Here is a 23,387-nt window from a genome sequence, read left to right as displayed (position 1 = left end):
GAGCTTTTGACCTTTTTAATCCTGAATTATTCATCGTCATGCAAATCATGTGTGTTCTTGCTTTGTAACTCTGTCTTTTTAGGATTAAAAACACTTTACTTAGACAAAACTGCTGTGAAAGGTGTAAAAAAACTTTAGTGGAAAATTATGAACTGGGGTTCAAGAAAATCACTGATTTAAGCACAAAGTGTGACAAAGAATGTGTTATGTTACAAAAATGTGTCACCGACACTATTGGAATTTGTACAAAAACATTTCAAAACAAGTAACTGGTGTTACTTACATGACTTTAACATGTCATAAAAACACTTTAAATGTAACTAAAACAATTACGTTGTCACATTTCTTTACAAAATAGTGTAATTTTACAAAAACTTGTAACTTACTTTACGAAAACATGACTTAAAAATGTTACAAAACAAGTTATTGATGTTTAAAAAACAGTCATATTTTCTAAAAATGTCACAGGATGTTGCAAAATTTTACAAAAAAATGTAATTAACTTTACAAAAACATGACTTACACAAACACAAGTGATATTTATTTGTTATTTTTCCAAATGTGTAACTAACATTTTAAAAACATTACTTGAAATGTAAGTAAAACAATTACATTGTCAAAAACTTGTAACTTGTAACTTGTACCTTACAAAACATGACTTACGCAACTTAAAAATGTTACAAAAGAAGTTATTGATGCAACAAAACAGTAACATTTTACCAAAATTTTTACAAAATATAATTTTACAAAAACATGTGACTGGGATTATCAAAAAATGCTGATACTTTTGACATTAAAACATGACCAACAAAGTTTCTTACATGACTAAAAAACAAGTTACTAAAATTATTGTATTTTACAAAATTTTACAAAATTTGTACCAAAAAAGTTATTTACAAAAACATGTGACGTTACCGAAACAACATTTTGTGGCTAAAATTATTTACAAGATATGTTACTGATTTTGTAAAAAAAAAAAGTATTTTCAATCTTTTTTAAATAGTTAATTTTTTCACATTTAAAAAAAATATATATATATACTGTATATATTTTATGTAAACTATATAATACTTATTTTTTCTTAATCCGTGTGTCCAGATGTTACCATGACTCTCTGCATATGAGTTAATAACTTAAAAGTGTTGCCATGGTGACCGTCATGTTCCATACAATCAACATTTTCTTACAAACTAAAAGCTATGGTCCACTAGATGGCAGCAGAGCATTTATTTTTGACAAACAGAAAATAAAGCATTGACAGTCATTTTGAGTCAGTGTTTTCACAGGGATTATTCTATTATAGTCTGCAAATGTGTGTGTGAAATTGGGATTATAGCTTTTCCAAAATAAAGTCTCTAATTGTGACTTGGTGAGGATTGAAGGGCGAGTGAGTTGGTGCCATGTGTTCGTCCATATGGAGAACGTGCAGTAATCTCCTAATCTGGAACATGTCTGTGATGGTGGCGGTGGTGGATTTAAGTGACTGTCAGAAAAAACAACAAAAATGCAATGGTTTTGATTTAATTGACGTTTGTCATTTTTACTTTACATTGTTAACTTGGTGTATTAGAGTGATGTCGCCCCCTAATTTCATCGCATTCTGACATGTTTACAGTTAAAAATGAAACTTTGAAACAAATACAACACAAGTGCTATTAACCATAAAAAAGAAAGCAGCCATCTTGGAATCCGACCTCAGAGCAACGGGTTCAGTGACCTCACACATTTCTGAGTTGCGATGACAAATGGAATGCAGCAAATATCATGAGGTCCTGGACTGGAGAGACACGGGCGCCAAGTGTCTTTACTGTGGAAGAAAACAGAATTGAACTGGAAGCAATAAATTAAAATTTTACAAAGAAAACTTTTGAATTTACAAACAAAGCTTTTGAATTTAGAAAAAACTTTTGAATTTACAAAAACCATTAAATTTACAAACCAAACTTTTGATTTAAAAAAAATCCATGATTAAAACTTGAATTTACAACAAAACTTTTGAATTTGCAAACAGAATAACGTGATCATAGTTTTGTTTGCAAACATATATATATGTATGTATATATATATTCATTTTATTCTCTTTTAAATCCATTAATCTTCCATTACAGACACAAAATAAGCTGCATCCATAAAGAGGCAGCTCCCCCTTGTGGCACCCCAAAACAAATCACACCCCAAAAAATCCATCACAATCACATTATTATTATCGATTTTTTTTTAATTCTATAATCGCGATATTGTTCCGTGATTTCCCACGGTCCGTGAAGGCAGCGCAGTGTTCTGGGCTGGACAGGAAACGCAGCAGCAGCGTGAGCGTGAGTGTGTGTGTGTGTGTGTGAGTGAATGAGTGAGTCTTCAGGAGAAGAATGGGAAAAGCAGCCGGACTGTGTTTGTAGACGAGGCTGCGGGTGGAAACACGAGGACCACGCTCTGCATTTTTAAAACAGAAAAATATAAACAATTTGTGTCATTTTCGCTGCCGTTTTGCCCGTTTTACCCCTCTGAGGACAGGAATATTTGCTCCCATTGGAGACCACAAGGGGAGGGGAGGAGAGGAGAGGAGAGGAGCCTCTTTGTGACTCCCTTTTTCACCGTAAGTGCCCTTTTCTTTATACGTTTTAATCATTTTTGGGGCTTGTTTTTAAAAAGAAATGTCAACAATACGTTGAGTCAATGTCATGGTTTTATTGTGTGATGTTTGTGTGAGCAGCTGGCAGGGACGTGTTTGAATGTTTGACCTCAGGAAAAACACCCACAAGACAAAGTCACTGCTGTGTTTTGGTGAATATTTAGTCAGTGACTTGTGGGGAAAATGAGTGTGAATGGAGGTGTGGAGCTGTTCTGGGAGCGGGTGTCCGTGTCCCTCTGTGCGGCCATTGAACGGTCCTTTCTCGGGAGGAGAAAAGGGAGTGAGTGCTGCGTTTGCTGGTGACCGGGGGAAACGAGCCGGTGTCACATTTAAACACGAGCCTCTCATCGTCCTCTATTTGTCCGTGTTTTGTCACCAAAGACTGAGCTTTGTGGCCCCCCGAAAAATGTTAATTTAAAGGGTGAATGTGCATCAAACGTGAGGGACAGACACTTCAGTCTCCACCCTGTTTTACGGCAGCAGGCTAACAGTCTGAGCTAACGGCCGACGTTTTTTGTCGCGCTAATGTTTCCCCTCTCGTTTCCCACTCTTTCTTTTCGTATGTGTTTATTTAAAAATACACAACATACGTGAGACCGTATATCATTGTGACTCAGCTAATTATTAACCTTTCTGTCAACCCCCCTTCTTTGTTGAATGTCGCCGCCTTCTGGCAGCAGCTGGCAACCTGATGCTAACTCGAGACTAAACGGTTTACAATATTATTGCTTAATTGCGATTTTTAAGGTGTTTTTTCCCCAAATAAACTTAACGGAGTGAATTTCCAAATGAGTGTAATGGTGAATGGAAAAAATAGCTTGTACTTTTCAAGAGTCACTTAAAACGTAGCGTTGTGTATTATGGTACTTAAGTATTTTCAATAAGGATGGACATTTTTCTTGCCATGTTTTCTTATGTTAGTAATGTTTCCCATTGCATTAGTAAAGTTTTTCTTAAAACTAGCATCACTTTTTAAACATTAACATGTTTTTCTTGGTAACATGTTTTTGTAATGACATGTAATGTAATGTCTTACCAGTCAATAACAACGTCCAATGTGTATGACTGATTTACCACAAATTTTCAGTTTGAATTAATTCGTAGCAATTTTATAAGCATTGTGTTTTACGGTACTTAAGCATTTTTCAATAGTAGTGGTATTTTTTTCTGTCTTGTTACATAAGTAATGCTTCCCGTCCTCCTAATCGAAAAATTGCGGCAAATCACCCGTACACTTTCACATTGGATTGGGTGTTGTTATTGACTGCTATTGCTAACAATGGCTACCTTGAAACATGCTACAAACAATAAAAAACAACATGTTAATGTTTATAAAGTGATGATGGTTTTTCGAAAAAAACCAACATTTTATTTTAGTAATTTTCCATTCTGTGTGATAAGATTGAATGGAGAAAATTGCTAGTATTTCTCGAGATTCATTTTGCGTGTTTTTATTGTTTGTAACATTGTTTGCAACTAGTTTTTTTTGTATCAACAGAAAATGTGGCGGGTTGGGTTTGGCAACAAGTTGAAACTGGGAGTGACATCATCCCCTGAGTTTACCGCATTCCAGTTAAGAAGTTAATTTATCTCAGGCTAGCTAATTTATCTCAGGCTAGCTGTTTTTAGCAATACCAGTCAATAACAATTGTGTCTTGCGTAGACAAACAGTGTAGCAACACATCTACGGTTAAATTAAATCAAATTAAATAGCACTCTGTGTACGTAAAGTGACTTTTTGCTATCAGCGTAAAGCCCCCTGGTGGCTATTCAGTATACTGCTACTTCTGGGTTGGCTTCAGTGTCGAAACCGGTTGCTGTTTATGCAATTAGTCCAATAATATTGTAGATTTTAATTGTTTTTGTCAGGATAATAATTACAGTGAAAGGCCATGCTTTGTTTGGGGGACAAGTTTAAGTGCCGTGTTTGAACTCAATCAGCAAAAACAAGCAGATTAAATGACGAAAACAAGCCAATCCAGTGAGGTTATTGCTATGTTTCTCTCTGCGGTTGCCAGATCATGACCCCTGGTTCAAAGTTCACCAGCAGACGACCATGCCTCTGTCCAACAGACTCGCTGAGCAGTGTGTGTGTGTTATCTGTGCCACCGAGGCCAGAGGAGGACACATTTTTAACCGTTTTCTCTTCAGCGGAGGCAGCAAAAACAAACAGAATGTGCTGAGAAGGAGCCACTTTTGCCCGGCCTTTCTTCCCAACAGTGGCTTTATAATAGACCCTCTGTGTCCTGGAGGCAACGCTCCATTTGCATCCTCAATGCAGTCGACGACAAGCACATTATTCTGGGAGCAGAGACAGTGCAGCAACAATGCGGCCCGTTCGCTTACACTGCAGTTAATGGGTTGAAAATAACTACTGGCTGTCTGGTCGCGCCCCCCCCTTTCTCTGCCTTCATTACTCCTGCAGGCAGATAGATGTCTTCAAGCTTGTTATGTTTTTCTGCAGGAGTCAGTTTTCACTCACTGTCTCGTCAGATAATATACGACGCCCCGAGGAAAACCCTGTGATGTGTTGTTTTTGTGTGTTTAGGCGTTGTTAAACTGTGGTCGTGTTTCCTCTGCTGGGTCCTAGTGTGAAACTATCAACTGGTTCTGTCAAAATGAAGGTTTCACCACATATTTGTGAGTTAATTTTAGTGGCAGACGCTGTGTCTTGAAAATGCTGCATAGCCTCGCCAACGTACAGCCCAAGTGATTTATTTTGAAGTCCCTAATCAGTGTTGGCAACATTTCCTCACAAATAATAACGTGATTCTGATGTATTTTGATTTTCTGGACAGTTGTGAACATGTAAAACAAATTTACTTGCTTTAATATACTCGAAGGGCTTCTGAAATGCCACAAGGGGGAGATGCATGTTTCCCGAAGTTGTTTCCGTCCACTCAAACATAGCGTCGTTTCAGGTAACTTCGTCTTCATCCACACCACACGAAACCTTCCAGAACGACTCTAAACGCTGCAGTACACACGTCAGGCCTGTGTGTGGCACTGTGACACCACTTCGCGAAGAAGCAGGGACGACTGAGGACATAAAATAAGTTATTATAAAGCGAGTAATTACCAAAACAAACAATCTCCAAACACGAGAACAAGACAACGACAACAAAGCTAAAGAGAGAGGCGGTGGAAGAACCTTTTCCACGTGCACAGCCACGAAGTTTAAGAAGCTAAATACAGAACTATTATCGGGATAATACTGTGAATCGCAACTACTTTGGGTCAGGATTATAATCCTGACAGGAAAGGGTCAACCCTTGTAACAACACCTTGAACACAGAGCGAGAAGTCAAACATGTGTCACATGTGTTCTGCTCTTTAACTCAAGGCTAAATATTTATATTTTAAGAAGATGCAGAAGCAGAAACATGGGTTTCTCATTAATCTGTTCTGGTCTTTTGTAAGACGTGGAAGAGACGAGGACACCATCTGTTTTCCTCCTTCTTTATTTTTTTATGAGCAGGATTTCTTCTGGGTGTTGTACGTGGATTAGACGAGAAAAACAGTTGTCAGAGTCAGTGGGCATCAGTCAGTCTCTGCTGCACAAAAGCTCCTCAGATGAGAGGCAGTGGGGGGTGGTGGTGGTGATGATGGCCGTCGTCGGTGTGAGATTACAGGTTACAGATTACAGCCGCAGGTGCAGGTGGGGGCACGAGCACGGGGAAGATGTGACTTCAAACGCAGCACTGGTGCAGAGCCACAGGGGCAGAGAAACCCGATATTATAACACCCCGGACAGGAAGCGCTTTATTTTGTGTGACGCCACCAGCTGCAGCGACACATGCGCCACGTTATCATGTCGTCATAACAGAGAGCGTGTGTGACATGAGACGGTCCTAGTGATTTATTTTGAAGGGCCACAAGGAGGAGCTGCGTCTTACCAGTCATAGTTTTTTGGAAAGTTGTCTTTTGTGGTTTTAGGGGTTGCAAAAATTCACATAAATTTGCATGTGAGGTTTTCAAAGTTCTCAATCCTATGGAAAGTTTCTGGAATTTTACGGGGAATTTTCTTCCCCGTTGCAACCCTATTTGTGGTATCTTTTAAGTAACGTCAGTAAAGGTTTTATTTGAAATGTTAGTTTTGTTTTATCATCACGTTCTCGACGTTTTTTATTGGAATAATTTAACAGGAGTAAAAAAAAAAGTTTTATTCTTTAGTGACATTTTTGTTCAGTACGTTTTCTTTCAAAACAGTTGCAATGTTTTTTTTTATTACTAATGCCTTTTCATATTTTAGTATTTTGTAACATTACTTACTTTTTTGTTCAGTTTTGTAACATGTTTTTTATAAAGTTAGTAATATTTTTGTAGAATTTAAGTTTGTTGTAAGGTTAGCAACCATTTTCATGACTTTTGTAAAAACAAATTCAATTTAAATTTTTTCCTGTATTTCTGTAACATTAATTACTTCAGTTCAGTTGAGTAACATTTTTAACAGTTTTTTTATTAAGTTAGTAACGTTTTTCACAACATTAATGAAGATTTGTGTCAGGTTAGTAACCTCTTTGTAATTTAAGTTAAGGTTATTTATAATGTTAGCATTTTTTGGAACTTGTGTTGTGTTTTTTTCACATAACTTTATGCGAGTTTTGTTGATTGTTTTGCAATTTTTTAGTTTGTGTTTAGTTTGTTAACGTTTTTGTTAAGTGTAACAGCATATTTTTGAATAAGTTATTAATGTTTTTTAAAGTTTATTAAAGTTTTTCTCACCATTGTAAGGTTTTTGTGATACTTTCATTGTAAGTTTTGTGTGTCATTATTCAAGTCTTTTGTAGCGTAATGCATTTTTTAAAGTTACATTAGTGACATAAGTCGTTTCCTCCATATTTACAGCAAATATCTGTATTTGTGCACATTTTCCTTGAAATTTACGGTTATGATTCAAATGAGAGTCAGATGAAAGGTTTGGCGTGTTTACGTTCAAGAACACGTATATGAATAATATAATGAATCATAGTTATTTCAGTCTGGATTATGGAGACAGGAAGTGTTTATGTTGTGGTACATGTGTGTAAGATTCCACCTGGGTGTGTCCCCTCCATTTGTCTCGGGCCACATGTCCTCATGTCCTCTCCGCTTGTATGGGCCCTTGTTCTGCTAACATTTTGCTGACCTTTGAAGGCAGCTGCCCCTGCCATTTGGAAACAAAGACAAATGTTGGAGGGGAGCAGGCCGTCGTCTGTGACAGCTTCTCCTCCACCACAGAGCAGCAAGTTGTTTTTTGTCTCGTGGCCTTTTCTTACAGACACATATCAATGCCCTTTATAACAGGAAATTAATTGTTGTGTTTTTATTTTATCGCGGAGGAGGCAGCGGCGTCCATCAGGCAGTAAAAAGGGCAGCCTTTATGATCTGGCTCTATAAAGACGTACATGTGTTAAGAATTGACCGACTATAGCGTCTCATTTTTACATCTGTTTCGTCACCTGGACGTTTTTGCCCCTCAGGATCAGGAGTGTGTATGTTTTTAGTTCAGGTCAGTGCTAGTGGGATTCACATCCAGGAAATAGTTTTCACCAGTTCACAGCAAGGAGTTTTATAATAATATATGTAAAAAATGTATGAATGAAGAAAACGGCTTGAAAATGCCCTCTGCTTTACCAACATACAGTCCTAGTGATTTTTTTTAAGGGCTGCATCTATCCAGTCATTCTGGGACCTTGTGATTTATAACAATCTTGTTTAAAATGCTAAATAATTCTGTAAATGTTTTCATGACATCAGTTCATCTGTTTACTTTGACATTTGTGCATATTTATGTGAGGGCGGGGTTAAAGAAAATCTGATTCATATTTCTCCTCTTTTTCTGCTCCTCTCCCTTCACCTCCCTCCCGTTCTTCTGCTCCTCTTCGTTCTCCTCCTCTTCTTCCTCTTCAACTTCTCCGTGTGTGCACTTGTTGCCCTCATCCGTGTGTGGTCGTCAGAGAAGAGAAGATAATGACGGTTCCTCTCGGTTCTCTCGTCTTGTAGAAAGAGACACCGCTCTGTCGCCTGTCAGGGATCTCAGTCTGTATAATTAGAAGAAAACTGGTCAGACGGTGACTTTTAAAATGATCTTTACGTGTTTTCTCCTTTTTCCGGCACCATGATTAAGCCTCTGCTCCACCACCATGTCCATATTTGTCTCCACGTGACCTGCAGTGTCCTCTGCAGTGTGTCCATGATAAATGTCCAGCCTTTTTGTAGAAATCATTCTCTAACCGTCTCCTTTGTTTACGCAGCTATTAATCAGTGTGACTGTGACAGAGGCAGGTGGCTGATTCCCACTCTCACTGTATCATAGACGCTCTGTGTTTGAAGTCAGCGCGACACACGACGAGGTGTGGAGCTGCGAGGAAGTGATGCAGTCAAAAAGAGACTTAAAAATCGTTGTTTTTAAAGATCTTTAAGTCGTAAATGAGTTGATCTGGTTGATTTTAAAGCTGTAAATTATGTAAAAAGCTAAAAATAAACTGTTAATCTAACAGAATCTAAACGTTCTGTCAACACCAGAGGGGAAAACCTTAAATATAACCTTGTTACAGATGAAGAGAACAGTTAAAAAGAACATTTAGGTCGTTTTTTAAAGACATAAAAATAGTAGTTTTTAAGATCTTTAAATCAATAGTTCTTAATCTGGTTGAATTTAAAGCTGCCCAGAATTATGTTAAAGATAAAAATAAACTGTGATCTAACAGAGTCTAAAAGTTCCTTAACAGTTATTGTGAAATAACACCAAAAATATCACTTGGTTACAGGCGAATGTTTAAAAACGAGCGGAAATCCAGTTAAAAAGAACACGTTGAATGTCTTATACTCAATATTTTTTCCTGTATTTGTTGGGAAGTTTGGGAAGAGAGGGAATGTCGTCCCCAGTGGGAATAGTGAAGTAAGAATTCCTGCAGTGGGATCAGATATCGGTGAGGGCAGAGAGCAGAGGAGAGGAGGTGATTTATGCCCTCGTGTTGTTGCCGTCTGAGTCTGTGTGTGAAGCAGCAGCAGCAGCAGCAGCAGCAGCAGCAGCAGGCGAGGGGACATGTTGATGGATGGGACAGCAGTGGACGCTCGGCCTTTAGGACTCCGTGGATAATGGATCTCAGACGAATTTTGTTAAGAGCTTTTTGCTGAGTGCAAAGTCACAGGGAAACTGCAGCACACAGACACACACACTGTGGCTGATGTATGTTCTTTACTTTAATTTAAAGAATCACACATGGAAGCAGAAAGTGGATTTATTTATTTATTCCCTACTTTACATTATTGCTTCCACGTGCTAAACCTCCATAATTGAATTAAAGCAGCAGATCGTGGCTATGACCATGAATACACTTCCTGTCGCCACTTTTAACACACTTTTTTATATAAGTTAGTAATGGTTTGTGTAAGTAAAGGTTAATAACCTTCTTTCATAACACTTGTTCAGGGCTTGTTTTCTGTGAAGACTGTTTTTGCCAATTGTTTCTTAAAGTGAGTCCGTGAAATGTCAGAAAACGTTGATCTGTGTTTCTCAAAGCTATGAAGGATGACGTTCTCAAATGTCTTGTTTTTGTCCAAAAACTATTCAGTGTGAATGATTTCTTTGTTTTATGGAGCAAAGAAAGCAAGAAGATATTCACATTTAGGAAGCTAAAACAATCAGAGAAACTTGTTTTAACTCCTTAAAAACAACTCAAACCGATAAATCGAGTAATTGTTTCAGCTCTACTTCAAACTATGAAGCTGTTTATGTCACATGTGTGTTTCAAATATTCTTTTGTTTACTTTTTGTTCAGTTTAGTCACTCTTTTTTTTAAATTTATAAAGTTAATGATGCTTTGAAACATTAATGAAGTTTTCTAGTAAGGTTAGTTTCCTTTTTATAAGGTTTATAATGTTACAATTTTTATGACTTGATTCTTGTTTTTTAAGTTACGTTTTTGCCATATTTGTAATTTTTTTGTATTGACTTACGTTTTAAAATATACATTTTTGTGGCTTTTGTAAAGTCAGTAAAGTCTGCGATTTTCCTGACCAAAAAGTTGCGACTTCAGAGGATACAGAGTAAACCGATGACCTAACATCACACATTTTTACAGATACATTTTATAATCTTACATAAAATGAACCTACAATACAAAAAAAGTTAAAAAAAAATACTGAAAATACAACTGAAAGTTGAAAGAAAAACATGTCACAAACCTGATCTAAACATTATTTATGTCACCAAATTGTGTCATTAGAAGACTATAAATCATTAGGACATTTTGTTTGGTTGGAGCCTGGCAGCATTTTCAAGTCAAGTTTTTTTAAGCTGATGTTTGATAACTTTGTTTATATTATCTCATCCTAGCTACATTTTCCACTCTCGCTTTGCTCTCACGCTCAGTATTTTGCATCTTTATTTGAATTAGAGCGTCGCCTCACACTCTGTGATAAACAGCAGCACTTCCTGTGTCCTCCCCTCTTCCCCTGATCTCAGTTCACCCGGTTCTCATGAAACCATGACACTGTGAGTGTGTGTGTGTGTGTGTGTGTGTGTGTGTTGTGTTTGTCCCTCTTTTTCCCAGTCACTCACACACACGCATACAAATAACAGTTCCCCCCTCATCCCGCTGTGAAATGCCTGCCTCTTGGCCTTAAAATGTTGACATGACCCCCTCCGTTTAATGCTTGTACAGTTGGTTTCTAACCGGCAACCTCCACATTCACATTCCAGTCAAATCCACACAGGATTCAGTTTTGAATCCCACTTGGTTTACAATAACAATCGTGGCATTATGGGACTATCAGAGGAGGTCAGGGATGCTGTTAGTGATTACAGGCTTTCCCTGCATCGTTCTGTGCTGGGGGGGTGATGTGTGTGTGTGTGTGTGTGTTTCTGTGTGTGTCTGAACCACTGAAACAAACAAATAACTTGTCACGCATGGGAAATCGATTCCAGACCTGAGAATATGCTGAATTTACATCATCATCCTACTAATGTGTAGCTGCAGGAAGATGCATTTACTGTATACGAAGATAAAAACTGATACAATACGTATGGTTCTAGCACGACTCAGCTCTCCTCAGTTTGGTATCAGTCCTGTTGTTTTTCCATGACTTAATAGCTCCACCTCAATGTGGGCGGAGTCATAATTTTGGAACTATAAGTAGAATTGTTAAGTCTTTTTAACTGATCTACAGTTGGACATTGTTGTCTTTGATTCTTGTGTTGGACGTCGCACTTATGACTCTTCAGTGACGACACTCTCTGACCAATCTGTGACCTTCAGTCTGTTTACCTCACATTTTAGTATCGGCTCAGCTGAACCACGTCAGAGCAGGAACTAAAAAAAGTACCAGGTTCTATCACTGATGGAAAAGTGAAAAAAAAACAAAAACAAATAGAGGTGAGTTGTGCCAGCAAAATGCAAAAAAATGGAAAGCCCATAAGTATTGGTATTGGTCCGATACTGGTCAAAATCACTGGATCAGATATTGGAAAGTGAAAAATTAAAAATCCAACACAGTCCAAACTAGGTATTATTTGATACCAATACATAGTATCAGTATTGATTCTAATTATCGATACCTGGTAGATACTTAGTATTGGTATGGGTCTGATTGATAATATTCAAAATCACTGCACAGGGTATCGGAAAGTGAAAAATGCTACATTTAAAACACTTCAAACTAGGTATGGACTTAAACTAATACTTGGTATCGGTATTGGTACTGAGAACGGTATCGGTCCGATACTGGTCAAAATCACTGGATTGAACAGCTGATATTGGAAAGAGAAAAATGCTAAATCTGATAACAGCCCAAACACAGTATGCGCTGGTATCAATACTTAGTAGATACTAGCTAGTTAGTATTGGTATCGGTCCATTGCTGGTCAAAATTATTTGATCATATATTGGAAATAGAAAAATTCAAAATCTGATACAGTCCAAACTAAGTATGATAATTAGTATTATCGATACTTGGTAGATTTGCTTGGTATCGGTAGGTTCATAGATGTAGTTAAGGAGGACATGAGGACACAATGGATAAGACAAGATAAAGGCAGATGATCCACTGTGGCGACTTCTAAAGGGAGAAGCAAAGAGACGAGGATTTGAATAAAATTTCCCCCCGCTCACATCACGAATGGCAGTCTCACAATCACTTACGTACTCATGAAAGTCACTCCGTCTCATGTGTCTTTCAAAAAAGAGTCTGCAGCATCCAGGCAGCACTTAAACATCTGGCCAAACCTCAAGAACTATACTAGAAGCCAACGATCGGGGCTTGGAAAGAAGCCCGGCCCCTCTTGTCACGTTGCCCGCGCTTGTTACTTCACAGGCCGCACGCGGTGGTTTGCCGCGCACCACCGCGTCACGAGCGACTCCACGGGCCGAGGCCGGCAGCTGTGGAAGAACACCTGCACGGAGAGAGACGGAGGACGGACAGGTTTACGACGGCCAGTGAACTCTGACGTCTTCTGACGGTGAAACCTTCTGAGGTCATCTTCTGTTTCCTCTCCATCAGTGTCTCTGAGAGTCGCACTTTATTTTTATTTCTTTGTGTTTTTTTTTTTATCACAGCACTCGGCTTGGCGCTCATGCTCGGCGTTTACTGTACAGACGGACGCTGCCAACGCAGTTTTATCTGTTCTTTTACGTCAGGGTTCACGGAGGACACGGAGAGAATCCAAGTGGAAACAGCCGTCGCCGTAACAGCCAACTTGACACATTTATGTTGTCAGTTCACTGTGTGTGTGTGTGTGTGTGTGTGTGTGTGTTTTCTTGTAGTTGTGGCGTAAACACCGACCTTGTCAGGACCGCGAGTTGTCGCCATGGAGACCAAAACCCTGGTCCGAATGTGATTTGAATTGGTGGTTATGGTTAAAGTGAGAGGATGAGGCCTTGTGAGGGCTGCACAAATGAATGGAATTCAATGTAAATACAAGTGAGTGTGTGTGTGTGTGTGGCTGACTTTTTGCCAAACCTCTCTGACTAACACTCCAGAGTAAACCCGAGCCTCTTCTTGACTGGGTTAACTCTCTCATCTCTCTCTCTGCTCCGCTCAATCTTCACTCTCGAGTGATTCCCGGCGATTTTGTGCCAAACGTCGCAGCTCGGTGAGTGAACAGAGAAAACAGATCTGCCCACACACACACACACTGGCACCGCGGCTGACTCTGAGGCTGTGAGAAGGGTCACGAGCATTTCTGTGGTTTGTCGGCTCAAACCCGTCACCCCCTCCCTCGCCCGTTGTTGGATACATCAGGGTTTTTTTTTTATCAATGTATTGACACGCTGCGAGGACTTGGCTCTCATAAAATCACCCTATAAAATCTACACCTGCTTCACAATGTGCTTCCTACTCTTTCAGCCTTCTCTGGCTTTATGAAAGTGGAGGCTGTGTTCAGATCACTCTCCTTGCACCAAAGCCCATAGAGAAAATCAGTGATTTTAGCTCACATGGACATAGGATGCTGCTCTATTCCTGCCTGGCCTCAGTTTGTGTCACTTAGGTAGTTTTAAAAAAGGATTTCATGTGCCGAATTATACACAATAACACACATGAGCTTACTGATGGAGGCAGAAGTGGATCAACAACTCCTGTGTGCTGTGATGTCAAAATCGCTGTTTTTCTCTATGGGGTTTGGTGTGGGAGAGTGAGTGAGTTTATAAACTTCAGTTTCCAGCTGAAAAAGTGTCTATAACAGAGAAATAAGGTGGCGACATTTTCTCAAGACATCATAGACTTAAGCAGGTGTAAATTTTTACCCGGTTGAGTCTTTTGTTAAGTGGCTAAAGTCCGTTTTTCAGCCCTGTGTTGGAGCTCTTTGCTTTGCTGTTAAAAGAAAACTATTCACAAATGCTGCAACACAAAGAGGAACCCTGTCCAAATGTGAACTCACACAGGGCTTTGTGTTGCGTTGCGTCACTCGCGGACCTCATCGGTTGCTCCACAGCCAGTTGGGACCCCCGTCAGATCCCACCGGCCATCGTGGGAACATTCCTGACACAGCATTATTCCATAATTCCCACCATGTGTGGTTTTTCCAGAGCCGCGTGCTCGCTGCATGGACTGTGGCGAATCCCACAGAGGAGAGGAGATCAGCTCCCTGTAATTGCAGCCAGACTTCAGTGTGTGTGTGTGTGTGTGTGTGTGTGTGTAACTGGCAGAAGAAGACAGTAAACGATGGTGGACGGTCACTTCAGCAACATCTTCACCACGGTTTTTGTGTTTCAAGTCGTTGTTACAAGAGGGAAAAAACACGTCAGCTTCAATCTACGATATCTTACGCACATCTTTGCCACTTTTTCTCAACGTTAGACAAAGTTTTCTAGCTCAAAACTGAAGTTTGTAAAACCACTCACTCTCCCAAACCAAACCCTATAGAGAAAACCAGCGATTTTAACATCACAGCACACAGGAGTTGTTGTCCCACTGCTGCCTCCTTTGGTAAATTCACATGTGTTATTTTGTAAAATTCTGTGTTTGAAAACCTTTTTTTCAGTTTCAGTATAGTGACACAAAGTGACCACACGAGGCAGCAGCAGACCAGCAGCGTCTGTGTCCCTGTGAGCTAAAATCACTCATTTTCTCTATGGGGTTTGGTGTTGGAGAACAAACGTTTTTTTAACTTCAGTTTACGTCTGAAAAAGCTGTGAAGTTTGTTTGTGTTCATGTTTTCAGTGAAATCGAACATCTGAGACCGAAGCTGGATTAGGATGACAGCATTTAGATTAAAGTATTAAAAAGTCAGCATTATGAATGGTTCTTCTGAGATTAAAGTCAGAATTCTTAGTTTTTTCCTCATAAATCTAACATTAAAGTCAGAAATCTTATTCTCTTCCTATTCTTACATACATAATTCTGAGTTTATTCTCAGGTTTCTCAGATTTTAGGTAAAGAGTAAAAGAGAGTTTTTCTCTCAGAATTCTGTTTTTATTATGTTATTTTCATAAAAATCTGTCCATATGTGGCCCTAATCCTCTTTCATGCACAAATGACAGCGACTGACGATGCAGTTGGACAAAGAAGAAGAAGAAAATTGCCTTCTGGTCGTTGCTTTTAGTCTTGACTCACTGACAGAGGTCAGACAGTTGACCGTGAGCGACAGAGCTGCACTTGACTGTAAAAGCATCACACACACGGATCAATGCTAATGCAGCTTCTTAAAGAGAACACGGGGCTTTGTAGTTTACTCTCTGTGATCGATGAATCAGGAGTTTTGTGTCGGGGGGGGGCGGGGCGGGGTTGAAGGTCAGCAGGGCAGATTATCACGTCCACTGCTTCTTTGCCTCTTTGTGTTTAACGGTGTAATCTCACGTTTCCAGATGCTGCTGATTTATCTGCATCCTGTGTCGTGTCACTGTGACGTCGCCGTGGGTCGAGCGGGGTTTCCTCTCTATTTAAAGGTTCTGTATCGTTAGGATGTTGTTTTTACACCTTAATCTGTGACACGAGACAAGATATCGTCTTTGATTTAAGGATGTCACGATGACTTTTCCCGGTTTTAAAGGCGGTTGCATTGATAATCGTCATCAATAAAGTAGTGATTAGTTTTATTTATTTTATTCACTTTATTCACGCAGTACGCCAGACACAATTTATCCAAGTGCTTTTGGTTTCGTCTGATTCCGGATTTTTCCCTCATTTGCTTAAACAATCCTGTCTTTCTTCCCCCGCTGTGATGTCATCAGGGCCTCGCCCTCCTCCTCCACTTCCTGCCCTGACAGGAAATGAGCCGCCCTGACGCCTTTGCCCGTAAACGTGTGTGTGTATGTGTGGGGACAAGGACACACCTGTGTCCACTACACAGCCCCCCCCCCCTCCCGTGGCTCTGTTGTTGAAGTGGAGCAGCCATGTAGGCCACATGAGAGTCTGTGGAAAGTAAAGACGCACAAAGTTGTGGTTTTATGCTGGTGTCCACAGTCGCCTCAGTGTTCTCAGGTCATGTTGTTGCTCACATGTGCGTCAGGTCCTGTCTGAGTGTTCCTTAAAGCAAAGACTGCACTTTGTTTCTATTTAAACTCAGATTTATTCAAGAGTCACTTTGTTCCAGTCATTGATAACAAGTGGGTCAAGTTTCCAGCTCTGTGTTACTGTTGTGACTGAAGCCGCTGTGTTTCCTGCTGCAGCTGCACACAGACGTGCGTGTGTGTGTGTGTGTGTGTGTCCATGAGTGTCAGTGCAGCACCTGTGCTGTGTCTGTGTGTTGACTGACTGATATCACACAGATTATTACACACACAGAGAGACTCACATGTGACACCAGTGACGTGTTAGGATTAATGCAAACAAACACACCAATGCATACACACAATTTTTCCCCCTCAGAATTATGAAATTAAACTCAGAAAACTGTCAGAATAATCCTCACAAATCTGAGATAATTTTAGAATTCTTTATTTTTATCACAATTCTTAGATTAATGACAGAATTGTTAGTTTTTTATCACAATTCTTTTTTAGTTTTTTATCACAATTCTGAGATAAATGTCAGAATTCTTAGTTCTTTTGTTACAAATCTGAGATTAATCACATAATTCTTAGTTCTTTTGTTACAAATCTGAGATTAATGTCAGAATTCTTAGTTCTTTTGTTACAAATCTGAGATTAATCACAGAATTCTTAGTTCTTTTGTTACAATTCTGAGAATAATGACAGAATTCTTAGTTTTTCTGTCACAAATCTGAGATCAATGTCAGAATTCTGATTTTTTTTTTTTGGTCAGAAATCTGAGATTATTGTCAGAAATCTTTTTTAAAATCACAGTGTGCAATAGCATCATATGTCTTCAGTCTATTTCTGACACAGTCTTTGTTACAGGACTGTGAACACACACACGTTTCTGTTAGAGCCAGGCGAGGGCCCACATGCTGTGACAGAACAGTTGGTGTGTAGAGACAGAAGAAGGAACAGCTGTGGCCACAGGGAAACATGGAACAGCCTCCATGTACTCGACCACAACATCAGCTGCCTGCTACACACACACACACACACACACTCTGACATGTCTGGATTATGTTTTTCCTGCCAGATGATGACTCAGCATCCAGATCCTGCGTTAGATTAAATCTAGATGACGACCCCGGCGTGAGTGAGTGAGTGAGTGAGTGAGTCAGCAGAATTGTTAAATGTGGGTCAGAGCCGTGAGTCGGTGAGCGAGAGAATTCCTGCACTGACTCATGTTATGAAATGCTTATCTAATCTGTGTGTTTGTGTGAGGCACATGTCAGATTCTTAATCTGGCTGTGTGTGTGTGTGTGTTTCCTTCTCTGCTTTCTCTGCTCATTAATCCTCCTGCGTGCTGGTGACAGTGAGATCAGTCGGCTCTGCCTCTGCTGCCAGAGCTGTGAATTCTGCAGTGCAGCGAGATCCATTAAAGGCACAGTTCAAGTGTTTTTGAAGCCGTCCTTGGTCGTCCCTGACTTTTATGCATTCTGTGATTGTTTGTACGTTTGACACATTTACTTATTTGAATACGGCTTTTATTTTATTTTATCAACGTCTTCTTTGTGGTGTGGCAGCGCTGCAGTGCCACATACAGGCCGGGCATGTGTACTACAGCGTTTAGAGTCATGTTGGGGCGGGCGTGGTTTTGTGCGTGAGTGAAAGCATATTCTGAAATGATGCAGTGTTTATGGAAGACAAAGATAATTTGCATTTTGTTATGTTTCTGTGTGGTTGAGCCCAAGAAACATGGTTGCACATCCACTTAGGCCACAAAAAAAACAAGGATTATACCAACTTCACTTAAGGCTAACCAAAACAAATCTATGCTTCATTCAATGATGTCCCAAGAAAATGTATGCCACTTTATCTCACTGCTAGACAACCTTATCCAGCTAGAAACTGAAGTTTGTAAACTCCTCATTCTCCCACACCAAACCCCATAGAGAAAACCAGTGATTTTAGCTCACAGGGACACAGGAGCTGCTGGTCTACTGCTGCCCCTTGTGGTCACTTTGTGTCACTGAGGTTAATCTGTACAAAGGATTTCAAACACAGAATTTCACAAAAAAACACATTAGAACTTAGTGATGGAGGCAGCAGTGGATCAACAACTCCTGTGTGCTGTGATGTTAAATCGCTGTTTTTCTCTATGAGGTTTGGTGCAGGGGGACTGAGCGGATAACAAACGTTCAGTTTTCAGTCAGAAAAGTGCGTCTGACAGAGAAACAAACATGTGCTTAAGATATCTTAGACTAAAGTGGACTTAAATTTCATTTGGTGAATCATTATGTTAAGAAGCTAAAATGTGTTTTTCCTGTTCCTTTTATTGTTTCCTTTAAAGATTTTTTTGCGTAATGGTCTTGGATGATGTTTCTAATGCACTGAAAGGAAAACTGACACCACATCATGTCCCTGAATTTGACAGATTGTGTCCATTTCTCTTGTCTTTCAGGGCATAAAAGCCTGGTGACAGAGTGGAGTGGAGTGGAGTGCTGGTTCAGCCTGACCTTAAACCTCAATAGGAAGGAGAGAGAGAGCCACTTCAGAGGTAAGACTTCCTCTCAGCCACACTGACTTGTGCGTGGCTCATAACTCTTGAACCGCTCACAAATACCACAGGGATTATAATTTTGACACCAGTTGCTGCTGCTGTAACGGGGCCGGACAGTGGGGAAGTTATATTTAAGCCGGTCTCAAATGTTCCCTGACACGCATGTGTGACGCGTCATGTGCTCAAAAACATTCATCATCTGTCATCCCGTAAGTGGAATCCTCCCCCCCCACACACACACACACACACGCACACATACACACACCTGACAGCGAGTGTCCATGTGTTTGAGAGAAAAAGGAGGTAAATCCAGAGCCAGTAGAGATTCAGCTTCATCCCCTCATACTGACGTTTTTTGGTCACTAATGTAGGATTAATGTCAGAATTCTTAGTTCTCTTGTCACAAATCTGAGATTAATGGCAGAATTCTTAGTTTTTTTTGTTACAAATCTGAGGTTAATGACATAATTCTTAGTTTTTTGTCACAAATCTGAGATTAATGTCAGAATTTTAGGTCATTTGTCACAAATCTGAGATTAATGTCAGAATTCTTAGTTTTTTTTGTTACAAATCTGAGATTAATGTCAGAATTCTTAGTTCTTTTGTCACAAATCTGAGATTAATGTCAGAGTTCTTAGTTCTTTTGTCACAAATCTGAGATTAATGTCAGAATTCTTAGGTTTTTTTGTTACAAATCTGAGATTAATGTCAGAATTCTTAGTTCTTTTGTCACAAATCTGAGATTAATGTCAGAGTTCTTAGTTCTTTTGTCACAAATCTGAGATTAATGACAGAATTCTTAGTTTTTTTGTCACAAATCTGAGATTAATGACATAATTCTTAGTTTTCTGTCACAAATCTGAGATTAATGTCAGAATTTTAGGTCATTTGTCACAAATCTGAGATTAATGTCAGAATTCTTAGGTTTTTTGTTACAAATCTGAGATTAATGTCAGAATTCTTAGTCTCCCCCCCACCTGACAGCGAGTGTCCATATGTTTGTTGTTAAAGGAGGTATATCCAGAGCCAGTGTAGTGATTCAGCTTCATCCCCTCAAACTGAAAAGGCTCAGGCAGGAGGCGTTTGTAAATCAAAGCCAAATGAAAGAGGGAGTCATCGAGCCTCTGAGATCTCGTCAGGGGAGAGTCTTTGTCACAGAAGGAGATAATTCCTGACTAAAGTGGAACCATGTGAGTGTGAAACGAGGCTGGAGCAGAGCTCTGCTTCTCTTCTCTGAGCCGTCACTGTTCTCACCATAACACAGATCCAGGGCGGTGACGATTTACTCCATTTATTCGTTAAATGTGAATATTTTCTGGGTAATTTGCTCCACATAACAAAGAAGTAAAGTCAAATCAAAGTGATTTTCGAGTGAAACAACGCGAGACTGTCGCTAAAAAAACTGATTTTAAGCCACTTAACAGAAGGCTAATTGATAAAAGCTACACCTGCTTAACTTTACAACACCTTTAGTGTCTGTTTTTGTCACTTTTTTTTTTACCAGTACACAGCGTTTGTCACCCGGACACTGAAGTTTGTTCCGCTCCCTAGAGCACTCACTCTCCCACACCAAACCCCATAGAGAAAATCAGCGATTTAACATCACAGCACACAGTGGAGCTGTTGATCCACTGCTGCCTCCATCAGTGACTTCAGATGTGTTATTTTGTCAATTCTGTGTCTGAAATCCTGTGTTCAGATTAACCTCAGTGACACAAAGTGACCACACGAGGCAGCTAAAATCACAGATTTTCTCCATGGGGTTTGGTGCAGCGGTGCAGTTTGCAGACCTTAGTTTTCAGCAGGAAAATAGACTTAAATTGATGTACATTTTATTTGTTAGGTGGCTAAAGAATGTGTTTCCTTGTTTTCCTGCTGCCAGTCATGTTTTCAGAGAAAGAGAGAGAATATTTATGGGACAGCACCTCTTCAAAGTCAAACCACATTGTAAAAACCTGAACTATCTCTTTTACCATGTCAGGATGTAGGTTTGTGAATGTGTCAGAGATTAATGAGGGTTTTATATCTGCGTGTCGCCTGTCCATAATATTCATATACATCACACGCACACACACACACACACACACACACACGTTAAGGCCACGGTTAATGTGTCACTGTTCAGCGATCGCCATGGCAACTGCTTCATTTATGCAATTCTTTAAAAAAGGGATTGTCCTTGAAATGATCTCGTCTGCTGTTCCTGAAGACACGCCAGTCACTGTGTGTGTGTGTGTGTCACAGCTGGAATGCTGGGGGTGGTGTGACAGGAAACTGACTGGCACTTTGTGTGTGTGTGTGCGTGTGCGTGCGTGTGAGTGATGACACAAACATTTGGACGTTTGCTTCATAAGAGACAATCAGTGAAGGCTGAGTGAGGGTAACATGGGAAGTGAACTCATGTCACTTATGTCATTTTGGTAACATTACAAATTACATTACACTTTTTGTAACATTCTTTTCCATTTTTTTAATAACCTAAGTCATTTTTTAACATGACTAACATGATTTTGTAACATCACAACATATTTCTGATCATTTTTTTGTAATTTTTATCACATGAATACATTGTTCTAACATGATTTGGTTGCATAATTCAGTATTTAGTAATATTTTCAACATTTGTTGTGACATTACATCATTTTTTTGAAAATTCTGTTAACATTACAACCATAATAGCACAAGTATTATTTTGCTCCCATAGTAACATTTGCACATGGCTGCTTTGTAGCAGCAGGAATGTGCTGTTTACACACAGGTTATCCATCCGTGTGTGTCTGTGTGTGTGTGTTACCTACGATGCTCCATATTCCCAAACAGGTGGCTGGAGTAAAAACTGCCTGTTCTGCTTCACCAAGCAAAACAAGCCTGAACAGCTCTGTGTGCTGCAGGCCTCATGATGACATTATTTATTTGAGACCACGTGCGACAGAGACCAAAGATTCCAGCCTGTGAAGAGCAAAGATGTTCAGTAAAAATAGGCAAAAATATCTTCAAAAGACAAACGGGCTGGAATTATTTAAGGGTTCTTCATCACGGTACGAGGAGTTGACACGTTGTTGACTTGCTCTCAGTGAAAACACGGCTCTCTAACTGCTCACTCTCCCCACACCAAACCCCATAGAGAAAATAAGCGGTTTAACATCACAGCACACAGGAGTTTTTGATCCACTGCTGCCTCCATCACTAAGTTCAAATGTCTCATTTTGTCAAATTCTGTTTAAAATCTTTCGTTCGGATTTACCTCAGTGACACAGAGTGACCACACGAGGCAGCAGTAGACCAGCAGAGAGAGGGAGACTGCAGCAGACCACCTGAACCCCTGTGTGTGTTAGTGTGTGTGTGTGTGTGTGTGTGTGTGTGTGTGTGTGTGTGTGTGTGTGTGTGTGTGTGTGTGTGTGTGTGTGTGTGTGTGTGTGTGTGTGTGTGTGTGTGTGTGTGTGTGTGTGTGTGTGTGTGTAACCTGAGCTCTTGAGGGCAGGAACAAGACTATTGATTTCACATTTTGGGCTGCTGCCCTGCAGGGGAGCTGACACATCCTCAGAGTGTGTGTGTGTGTGCATCTGTGTCCTACACACACACACACACACACACACACTCACTGTCACACAATTTATTCCGAGCTCGCACCGAGGAGACGGGAGAAGTGTGATCGCTGCTGCTGCATCAGTGCCAGTGGATGTGCATGTGCGTTGCCGTGGCGACGCCTCTTAGAGAAGAGATGTATGCAGCAGGGGCGGCTGAAGTTTGGCTCGCACAACAACTTCCACCCACCCAGTGTGACCATTAGAGATGAAGCAGAGCGTCTCACAGTGAGATTCAAACGCGTCACAATAATGTGTCAATGTTTATTATTTGTATTTTACCGTCATTCCAAAAACCTCATAGTTTATAATGATCTTGCATATTATACTTGTTTTTCTCATTAAAACACGTCATTAGTGAGATGTTTTTGTAACATTGCAACATTTTTGTAACATTCTTTTACACGTTTCTAACTGAAGTCATTTTTCTGAAGTCAATGTTACAAACATGTGTTTGTAACATTGGTTTGGTCGCGTGTTTAAATATTTTTTTCGGAAACAGCATCAGCATATGTTGACAAAGGTCTCCGCCCATTAAGTGTAAGAATTTAAAACTACAAAAAATATCTGGTGAACTGTGGCGGCTGCATCGTCACGGTGATGTGCATGTGTGTGTTGCCATAGCGACGCCTGGTTGAATGAGATGCAGGGCAGTTGAAGTTTGGCTCACTCACACACACACACACACACCTACCACCCACCAGTGTGACAAC

At 40.0% G+C, this 23,387-nt stretch overlaps 1 protein-coding gene across 3 annotated transcripts in view; it reads left to right on the top strand.

Annotated features, from left to right (window-relative positions):
* The first annotated feature begins 2,316 nt into the window (after positions 1–2,316).
* The window catches only part of raph1b (Ras association (RalGDS/AF-6) and pleckstrin homology domains 1b), a 44,186-nt gene continuing 23,115 nt past the window's right edge, over positions 2,317–23,387 (top strand). For all 3 annotated transcript variants that reach the window (XM_058623389.1, XM_058623388.1, XM_058623387.1), the window contains exons 1-2: positions 2,317–2,593; positions 18,992–19,087. The gene's annotated coding sequence lies outside the window, so the exon portion shown is untranslated. The remainder of the gene's footprint in view (positions 2,594–18,991; positions 19,088–23,387) is intronic.

The sequence above is a fragment of the Solea solea genome, chromosome 2, assembly GCF_958295425.1.
Source record: "Solea solea chromosome 2, fSolSol10.1, whole genome shotgun sequence".
Classification (NCBI taxonomy): domain Eukaryota; kingdom Metazoa; phylum Chordata; class Actinopteri; order Pleuronectiformes; family Soleidae; genus Solea; species Solea solea.
Note: the sequence above shows the minus strand (reverse complement) of the source record. Positions and strands in the feature narration are given on the sequence as shown.